Source organism: Triticum urartu, unplaced genomic scaffold (assembly GCF_003073215.2).
Source record: "Triticum urartu cultivar G1812 unplaced genomic scaffold, Tu2.1 TuUngrouped_contig_5132, whole genome shotgun sequence".
NCBI classification, from domain to species: Eukaryota; Viridiplantae; Streptophyta; class Magnoliopsida; order Poales; family Poaceae; genus Triticum; species Triticum urartu.
In genome coordinates, this window is record NW_024115781.1 from 1353 (window position 1) to 12384 (window position 11032).

At 39.6% G+C, this 11032-nt stretch overlaps 1 pseudogene; it reads left to right on the forward strand.

Annotated features, from left to right (window-relative positions):
* Nucleotides 1–618: 618 nt before the first annotated feature.
* LOC125528812 lies at nt 619–6076 on the forward strand (annotated as a pseudogene).
* Nucleotides 6077–11032: the final 4956 nt, after the last annotated feature.

Genomic DNA, 11032 nt, shown 5'->3' on the forward strand with positions numbered 1-11032 from the left:
TAAGTTTATTGTATGTTTTTTAAATGTGAGGCCGGTTTTTTTTTCAAATTTTTTTAGTCCAAGCCGGCCGGTTGGTTGCACCAGTAGATGGATGTCGAAAATCTAACACAGCCGTCCTTTTTTTCGACCCCAACAGATGAAATCCGGATAAGGCGGATGTCCGTTTGGGGTCTAGCATTGAAGTAGCCATCCGGATTAAGTCAATGGGAAGAGTCAACATAAAGCTGCCCCAATTATTTTGATTTTGGTATTTCTTAGCGGTCTCAGTCAATGAGAAGAGTCAAGATTCTCTTTATTATCTCCGTTTTCTTAAATCTGTTTTTGAAATGGGGCCACCCGGATTCTTGTCAGGTGCTGCTCCGTTCTCTACGGCTCAACCATTAGGATAAAGGGAATACCAGAATGTGCAAAACATGTCCTTTTGTCTTTTCTGAGCCAGAAACTGTCCTATGTTAGTGATTGAGAAAACTACAGTTGCTTTAGTCTCTATATAGCTACAGTAGCTTTACATTTTTTTTTAAATATTGCAGGGTAAAACATTTATATTTTGTAGCTACAGTTTATTTGGTCTCTATATAAGGCCGCCTAATTGGCCATTCTACTCGAGAAGAGTTCACATGCGCATAGACATGGCGTCTAGTAACCCACCTGCTGCTAAGATGGCACCACCTTTCGAACCTACAATATGGGGTGACTTCTTTATCAACTATACTCCGGAACCACTGCAGGCATGTTCATTCAGATTTATAAGAGCGTTTAGATCACTATTTTAGTATTCTAAACGCTCTTATATTAGTTTACAGAGGGAGTATTTCTTACTACTTCTGCGGTAACAAGTGTACATATGCATTTTAATAGGCATGAGGGTGTCATGTAATCTTATTACCATCTGGTTGTGCTAGCCTTTTATATTTTTATTCATTTTTATGACATACTTGGATGATGTAACTATGCAATAATAGATGACTGTGTGCACCATTTGATGCAGATGCGGGGGGTTTACCTTCCATTTCAGAAAAATGCATTTAATATATTTTCAGAAAGAATGAGAATCACTTAAGTGATTGGACTGCTCAAGTTGCACCTGTGAACATAGTTATATATTGTCTTGCTAATCACCTTGACATCTCTAGTTTAATTTTGTCAAGCTTTAGTACATATTTTGACAGGTCTCCCTTGCATCGGTTTAAGAATTGTATGTAGTGGAAAGACATGTAAAATATTCTCCAAGAAACAGCATCTATCCATCAATCCAGTTCTCAGATTAACATCTCTTCATAACATAACATTAACTAGTCTCCGATGAACGAGATAACAGAGTGTCTTTATTCTCATCACTTTTTTTTAATTGCCAACCAGATGCAGAGGTATTTCTTAGTGACTGTTCCTGCAGTCGCTTTGCCTTTTAGTCTATAAGAAGTTTGACCTGAGCCATCTCGAATGCAGAGGCCTGAGATGAACTCTTTTTAGTCATGCCACACCAATAAGCATCAAAATCTTTTTCTAACTGAACATAATATACGTGGTTTTGGTTATTGCAGTCGGAGGAACGGTTGAGAGAGAGGGTCGATCAATTAAAGAAGGTAACCAGTGAACTGTTTGAGTTTTGCAGCGATAGTGTGGTTGGAACAATGAAGCTAGTAGATACACTTGAACATCTGAGCATAGACCATCACTTTGAGGGACATATCGCCACTGCATTAAGCAACATACACGGTGCTGAACTCGATAGCTCTAGCCTCCACGATGTTGCTCTTCGATTTCGCCTGCTTAGGCAGCATGGACTGTGGGTTTCTCCAGGTATGCAGAGTGTAAGCTGAACATCCACTACCAAAATTACTACAGACATTCTTTATTTTTAACAAGAGGATTCTGTAGTTTGCAAAGTAGATGTATGAGGCTGTACTTCTGGATTGACAGATGGATAATTTGTATTCTTTGAAACAGATGAATTTGACAAGTTCAAAGAGGCAGATGGGACCTTCAACGATGAGATAATGAGTGACCCTCGGGGTTTGCTGAGCTTGTATAATGCATCTTACCTTCTCATTCCTGGAGAGGTCGAGCTAGAAAGCGCTATGTTGTTTTCAAGGCATCGCCTTCAGACAATGGTAAATGGCCTTGCGTCCCCATTAGCTGAACAAGTCAGGCGGTTCCTTCAGATACCACTGCCAAGGACATTGAAGAGATATGAGGCACTGCAATATATTGCAGAGTACAAAATGGAGCAGGCTGGCTCACCAGACAGAGCTCAAGGCATTTTCTCGGTATGCTGCCTTTGACATACTAACTCAGAGTGATTTTTTGGGTATTCAACAATTTTCTCACGATGCTATTAGATCAATTAGTCATCTCATTTGGAACAAATAAAATTCTTGTCTTCATATGTTTTGGTGGACTATAGATATATAAGCTCAGGCCCCATGTTGAGTTATGCGGGTATACAAACAGGAACATTTCTAACGCATTGAATCCACAAGACATGCTAACTAATTCCCATACTTTTACATTTGATTCTTGTCGTCCAAATAAAGCCTTACTGATATTCATTATCTTGACCTTAGTGATTTATATCTCAATTAAGTATCTCCAAGCTTATGTTATGTGCACTCCCTCAAGTTTAATCCTAAACATCACAAGTATAAAGAAACATCATTTTTGAGAAATTAGAACATAATAAAAATGCTTTTATTTTCGTTGCATGCCTTGTAGGATTAGTATTTTTCTTTCCCTTGTAGGTCTCCTTTAGCTTTCTTGTGAATTTCTCTTTCTCCCGTTCTTTCTAATACTAATTTTCTATTTCAAAAGTGTCCCATTCTTTCTACCTATGTGTCCAGAACTTTTGGGCATGTGTTGTTGAGTAAAGGGATATGTTCCTTTAATAGTCCCCACTTTTTTGTTTGTGTCTATGCCAAGATCTTCCATGCAAAACATTGATGGAAAACTATCTACTTCTTACTACAAGCTTCTTGAGCGGTGCATTGTATAGATACTATAGAGTTTGAAATGTGTTGTTCACTGGTTATCAGTAGGAATTTTGTTTTTAGTGAGTTATATGGTAAATTTAGTCGATTCCCTGTTAGCTGTAACCCGGTAGATATAGAGTTAAAAGGTGGGGTTGCATACTACTTAATAGTTGACGTTTGGTGAAATAATGTAGTAAGTTTGTGTTCTTTGAGTCATAATTCTGTAGCTATAGAGCACTTACCATCTAATAGTGGGTGTTCATTGAATTATAATCTAGTAGTTGGAGAATTGAGATATGCTGAGTTATAATGCAGATGTCGAATTGAAAGTTGGAGTTTTAGATGCTAATATTTAATGTTTAATAAATTGTAACATGTTCTATATACACCCTTAGAATAAGATAGCCACATATGGTAGAAGAGTATCATTTGATAAGGAAGATATGAAACAAAGAAACATCTGAAAGAGGAAAGAGAAGGAAAAGAAAAAAACAAGTATATTTGATGGAGTAGACCAGGTAGAACATGGATGGGGTGCAACATTCATGGGTTGGTATGCATTGGTACATGTACAGAGGAAAACAAGATATGTCTTGTTTTTCTTTTTTCTTGGTAGGATCAAATTGACGAGTTTTGCTCAGTTTGCAAGTTAATAGATACTTTAAATCCATTTTAATTATTTTGTATGGTAACGTCCTAATAAACTATCTACTCCTGAACAATATCTAAGTAATTATTTGTTGCCAAGGTTATATCCTTATTTGATTCGCTCCACATTCCTGGTCTGACAATATATTTACCTGTTTTCATGTCCAACTCGGGCCTTGTGAAAATAACATGATATGGATATATATCTCTAGTCCATCTAACCATATATATTTTACGGTACATCGTAAAAAGAGATAGAATTAATTAACCTTATTCAATTTTTAATTCAGGTGGGGCAACGGTTTATATGAAGAAGTGGGACTAAGCTACGCCCGAGATCGTATAGTTGAATGCTACCTTTGGTCCTTTATAGTGTACTATGAGCAAAACTATGCGCCAGCACGAATAATTCTTGCCAAATTGGTGCTTCTAGCATCCTTGTTAGATGACACTTACGATACATATGCTACATTGGAAGACAGTCAAAAGCTCAACGTAGCCATACAAAGGTGGGAATCCAATTATCAATCCACATTTGGGAATAAATTTTCATTCAAATGTAGCTAATTATCTCCCATACGAAAACTAAATAACTGGCAATGTAGGTGGGACATGGGTGTGATTCCACTTTTGCCAGATTACTTGAAGAAGTATTATGCCAGGGTGATGGATACCTTCAAAGAGATTGAGGATGAACTGAAACAAGATGACAAGTATCGAATGACTTATTGTAGGAAGGGGGTATCGTCAGCTCATTTTTAATATGCGCATGCATTATGTACCCTTTACTCAATGCTAATTCAGTTCATAATTGTGTCCATTATACTTTTCCTCTCTCCTGCAGTTCCAAACATTAAGTAGCTATTATCTCCAAGAAGCTGAATGGTTTCATCGCAATTACATGCCAAGATTTCAAGAACAAGTCAATGTGTCAGTCATCACCTCTGGTAGTACAACGCTAAGTGTCGGTTTACTTGTTGGTATGGGTGATGAAGCAAACAATGAAGCATTTGAGTGGGCAATTGGTTGTACTGATGTTGTGATGGCCTGCAGCAAGGTGACACGTTTCATGGATGACTTGGCTGCATTTAAGGTATATACATGTGTTCAATATAAACACTAATCACCACTATGTGCCATCTTTATCTTTATGTATACTAATTTGAGACTCCCTTTGAGCCACCATATTAATCCACGTTATTTTAGTTATCCTAGACATCCGATTTATGTAACACATGCAAATCTGTGGTATTCTATGGTTAGGGTTGAAAGTAATTAAAAGAGTGGTTGTAGTTTATCCTTCAAAAGTTACTTAAAAGAAAAGAGAGTTCAACAAAAAGAAAGCAAAATGAAACCATGAAGGACACATCAATGAGGTGTTAATTATATATAAGATATGTGACTATTAATTATTTGATTCAAATAATTGTCCTTTATGGGGGCACATTAAAGGAAAAAACATAAGAAGGAAAAGTACATGCAGTGCACACACACACATTGGCTAACGGGCATCAGAAGAAAGAAATATGGAACACATGCATGGTTAAGTTTAAAAAAAGGCATCTAATTTTGATTAACAAAAGTATGCCATGCAACTTAGCTTGAATAATTCAATTATGTACATTGTAAATAGTAGATAATGCTACTAAGCCTCTTCCAGGCAAGAAAGTTAACATATGGGAATCAAATTTAGAGGTACGATTTAAAACTTCGTAAATATAAAAAAACGAGACCATGATACAACCATCGCAAAAAAAGGTGCAAAGTCAAATGTTGTTGGAACACAAGGGAAACATATTTTACGTCATAAGAGTAACAAATGAAAATAGTATCTTCCAAAATTATTTGTTATTCCATGTAATATATAAAAGTATTGAAGCACAATAAATATTATTAAATTAAATATTTGTATGCCTAAAAAATAACTAGTCCATTAATCTGCATGAGATGATGTCTACTGTGGCTAATTAAGTGCCTGGTATGCAGCGCGGAAAGAACAAAATGGATGTGCCAAGCTCTCTGGAATGCTACATTAATGAGCACAATGTTACAAGTGAGGTGGCTATCACCGTGCTCGATGGTCTGGTTGAAGATGCATGGAAAACTATCAACCGTGAACGCTTTGTTTGTCCTACGCTGCTTCCATTTGTAAACCGTGTCATCAACCTTACTACAAGCATGTCAGTCTTGTTCCATGACGGGGGAGACGGCTACACATACAACAAGGACAGTGAAGGGATGATCGAGAAGTTGTTCGCCAAGCCTATCCCGCTTTAATATATTCCTGAAATTTTCTCCTTTATTTCTCTTTATGGGAGCCTCTATTTCCAAACCTGTGTCAAAATAAACTCTTGTTTTCAGTAAGCATGTGAAATCATGCAGTATCTTTATTTCATTTCATGTTTTATTGTTAAGTGCATTTATTGTTATGTACGTTGTTATATTGGACATTAATATACACAACCAAGTACGGATAGTGTACTGCAGCACCATCAGAAAATATATATTGTTCCTAAGAGCATCTCCAAGAGAATCTCTAAATCTAAGACATGTGTTCATAGGAGTATACATTAACAGGACAGTACCATTTTGATCTTGATTTCCTGCAAAACCATAATTCCAAAATGATGAGATACAACAGCGAAGGAGGATCTCAATTGTTGAAAATGTCCACCACCCGACTCGTTATGCATGCCTCGCTCACTTGGGCCAGCTTAGGAGCGACCGATACGGGTTCCACAACATGCATGTGCTTCTCGAGGGAGGGTTATGCATGCCTAGCTGGGATGTACATGTCCCCGCAGAAGTACTCACAGGCGCACATGCTTGACCGAAGGGGCAGATGATGCAAATCAATCGAGGAGATCATGAGGCTAAAGTCTTCTGAGGCATAACACACGATTGCATATGACTGCATGTGACTTAGACATCCATAGAGATGCAAGCGGGAGCCCACATTTCCTATGTGAAAATGAAGGTTAAACCTTGCAACCTATGCATCCATGGATGCAGACAACCATAACATTACGAAATTTGATGCATGGAAACAATTCAAAAATCATCAAAAAGCGGGAGTCCACATACAACCCTGCATATGAGTATAGTAAAATCAACACACAGTGTAATTTGACACTACCATATGGTAGACTTTTGTTATACTCCCTCCACTGCATAATGTAGTTCAAATAGATTTCCCGATAGGTCAAATTTTACAAACTTCGACCAAGTATATAAATAAAACTACTTAGATCTATAATACCAAATATATACAATATGAAAGTATGTCCTGTGATATATCTAAGGATATGTATTTGGCATTCTAGATGTATGTGTTTTTCTCTACAAACTTGGTCAATGTTTATAAAGTTTGACTTTTAGAAAATTCTATATGCACTACCACTGCTAGAGAAACGACCTTTAGTCCCGGTTCACCAATCGGGACAACTAAATCGGGACTAAAGGGACTAAAGACCCTCCATGTGACCGCGAGCGCGCGCAGGGGTGGGGGACCTTTATTCACGATTGGTGTCAACAACCGGGACTAAGGGTTTAGGGGTTTAGGATTTAAGGTTTTAGGGTTTATGGTTTATTTTTACTTTTCATTTTGTGATTTCCATTCAATTCTTTTTCATTTCAAACATATTTCACACTACTATATGCTGTACACGTTATGCATATATAATATAGCTCTTGTACAATCATACATATATCATATAATTTCTCGTCTGACCATGCATACACACACGTACAATTTTGTATATACAATTTCTCCGCTTTCAGATATGACCTCCTCAAGCAAAAATCCCGCAAATTCCCCTTTAACTGCTCGTATGCACCTCTGCGTTCAGCACACGTTTAGCTCGATGACGTCCCTCGATCTCTTGATCTAGTTGAGGACGAGGGAGAGTTCCGTCAGCACGACGGCGTGGCAACAGTGATGATGAAGTTAGCGGCACATGGCTTCGCCTAAGCACTACGACTATATGACTGATGTGTGTAACTGTGGAGGGGGGGCACCGCACACGGCTAAGAGAAGGCGTGGTGTGCCTTTGGAGTGCCCCCTCCCACGTATATAAAAGGGGGAGGAGAGGTGGCCGGCCCAAGGGGGGGCGCGCCATGGGGGGAGTCCTACTTGGACTCCCGGTCCAAGTAGGATTCGCCCCCCTTCCTATTCACACTAGGAGAAGGAGGGAAGGAGGATAAGGAGAGAAGGAAAGGGGGGCGCGCGCCACCACCTGGACGCCGCTTCCTCTCTCCACTAGGCCATGAAGGCCCATTAACTCGCCGCGGGGGGGGGGGGGCTCCGCTAACCCCTCGGTACTCCGGAAAATGCCCGAACCTTTCCGAAACCATTCCGGTGTCCAAACATAACCTTCGAATATATCAAACTTTATGTCTTCACCATTTCGAGACTCCTCGTTATGTCCGTGATCTCATTTGGGACTCCAAACAAACTTCGGTTCATCAAAACACATAACTCATAATACAAATCGTCATCGAATGTTAAGAATGTGGACCGTACGGGTTTCGAGAACTATGTAGACATGACCGAGACACATCTCCGGTCAATAACCAATAGCGGAACCTGGATGCCCATATTGGCTCCTACATATTCTACGAAGATCTTTATCGGTCAAACCGCATAACAACGTACATTGTTCCCTTTGTCATCGATATGTTAGTTTCCCAAGATTCGATCGTCGGTATCATCATACCTAGTTCAATCTCATTTCCGACAATTCTCTTTACTCGTTCTGTAATGCATCATCCTGTGGCTAACTCATTAGACACATTGCATGCAAGGCTCATAGTGATGTACATTATCGAGAGGACCTAGATATACCTCTCCGATACACGGAGTGACAAATCCTAATCTTGATCTATGCCAACTCAACAAACACCATCGGAGACACCTGTAGAGCACCTTTATAATCACCCAGTTACGTTGTGACATTTGATAGCACACAAGGTGTTCCTCCGGTATTCGGGAGTTGCATAGTCTCATAGTCAGAGGAACATGTATATTTCATGAAGAAAGCAATAGAAATAACACTAAACGATCATTATACTAAGCTAACGGATGGGTCTTGTCCATCACATCATTATCTAATGATGTGATCCCGTTTATAAAATGACAACACATGTCTATGGTCAGGAAACTTAACCATCTTTGATTAATGAGCTAGTATAGTAGATGCATACTAGAGACACTTTGTTGTCTATGTATTCACATATGTACTAAGTTTCCGGTTAATACAATTCTAGCATGAATAATAAACATTTATCATGATATAAGGAAATATAAATAAAAACTTTATTACTGCATCTATGGCATATTTCCTTCACTGATCACTGATAACCCACGAGTATAGGGGATCAATTGTAGCCTCTTTCGATAAGTAAGAGTGTTGAACCCAACGAGGAGCTAAAGGTAGAACAAATATTCCCTCAAGTTCTATCGACCATCGATACAACTCTATGCACGCTTAACGTTCGCTTTACCTAGAACAAGTGTGAAACTAGAAGTACTTTGTAGGTGTTGTTGGATAGGTTTGCGAGATAATAAAGAGCGCGTAATTAAAAGTAGGGGCTGTTTAGATAAAGAAATAACTAAGTTAGTTTTAGTAGAGAGCTTGTTGTCACACAAGAAAGTTATTTGTCCCTAGGCAATCGATAACTAGACTGGTAATCATTATTGCAATTTCATTTGAGGGAGAGGCATAAGCTAACATACTTTCTCTACTTGGATCATTTGCACCTATGATTGGAACTCTAGCAAGAGTCCGCAACTACAAAAGATCATTAAGGTAAAACCCAACCATAGCATTAAAGTATCAAGTCTTCTTTACTCCCATATGCAAACAACCTACTTCCTCGGGTATGTGCTTCTGTCACTCACGCCACACAACATAAGCAAATCATGAACGTATTGCCACACCCTATAGAGGGGATCCCTCACGCTTGCATGACAGGAGAGCACCATAGGAAAGCACCAATAATAAAACATGCAACTCAAACCAATCACGATCATCAGTTAACCCATAGGACAAAACGGATCTACTCAAACATCATAGGATAGCCATACATCATTGGGAAATAATATATAGCGTTGAGCACCATGTTTAAGTAGAGATTACAGCGGGTAAAAGAGGGGTTACACCGCTGCATAGAGGGGGGAAGAGTTGGTGATGACGGCGGTGAAGTTGTTGATGAAGATTGCGGTGATGATGATGGCCCCGGCCGCACTCCGGTGCCACCGGAAGCGAGGGGGAGAGAGCCCCCCTGCTTCTTCTTCTTCTTCTTCTTCCTTGACCTTCTCCCTAGATGGGAGAAGGGTTTCCTCTCTGGTCCATGGTCTCCATGGCGTGGGAGGGGCGAGAGCCCCTCTGAGATTGGATCTCTCTGTCTGTCTCTCCCTGTTTCTGCGTTCTGGGATTCTGCCCTTTCACCGTTTCTTATATATCCGGAGATCCGTAACTCCGATTGGATTGAAACCATCGCCCAGTTTTTTCTCCAAAAATTAGCTTTCTTGCGGCCAGAGAAGAGCAGCAATCGCCTTATGGGGGGCCCATGAGGGTCAGGGGCGCGCCCCCTGCCTCATGCCCCCTCGGGCACCTTCTCGCGTTGATTCTTCTTCCCATAGTTCACAAATATTCCAAAATTATTCTCTGTCCGTTTTTATCCTGTTTGGACTCCGTTCGATATGGATTTTCTGCAAAACAAAAAACATGCAACAAACAGGAACTGGCACTGGGCACTGGATCAAAATGTTAGTCCCAAAAATAGTACAAAAAGTTGCCAAAAATTATAGATACGACGGAGACGTAGACGTATCAGCATGGAACAATCAAAAATTATAGATACGACGGAGACGTATCAGCATCCCCAAGCATAATTCCTGCTTGTCCTCGAGTAGGTAAATGATAAAAAAAAATTGATGTGGAATGCTACCTAGCATAATCTTGATCATGTATCTAATCATGGCATGAATATTAAGACACGAGTGATTCAAAGAAATAGTCTATCATTTGACATTAAGACAATAATACTTCAAGCATACTAACCAAGCAATTATGTGCTCTCAAAATAACATAGCCAAAGAAAGCTCATCCCTACAAAATCATAGAGTTTGGCCATGCTTCATTTCTGTCACACAAAATGCTCTCATCATGCACAACCCCGATGACAAGACGAGCAATTGGTTCATACTTTTTAACGTGCTTCAGCCTTTTCAACCCTCACGCAATACATGAGCGCAAGCCATGGACATAGCACTATAGGTGGAGTAGATTATGATGGTGGAGGTTGTGTGGAGAAGACAAAAAGGAGAAAGTATCACATCGACGCGGCTAATCAACGGGCTATGGAGATGCCCATCAATTGATGTCAATGTGAGGAGTAGGGATTGCCATGCAACG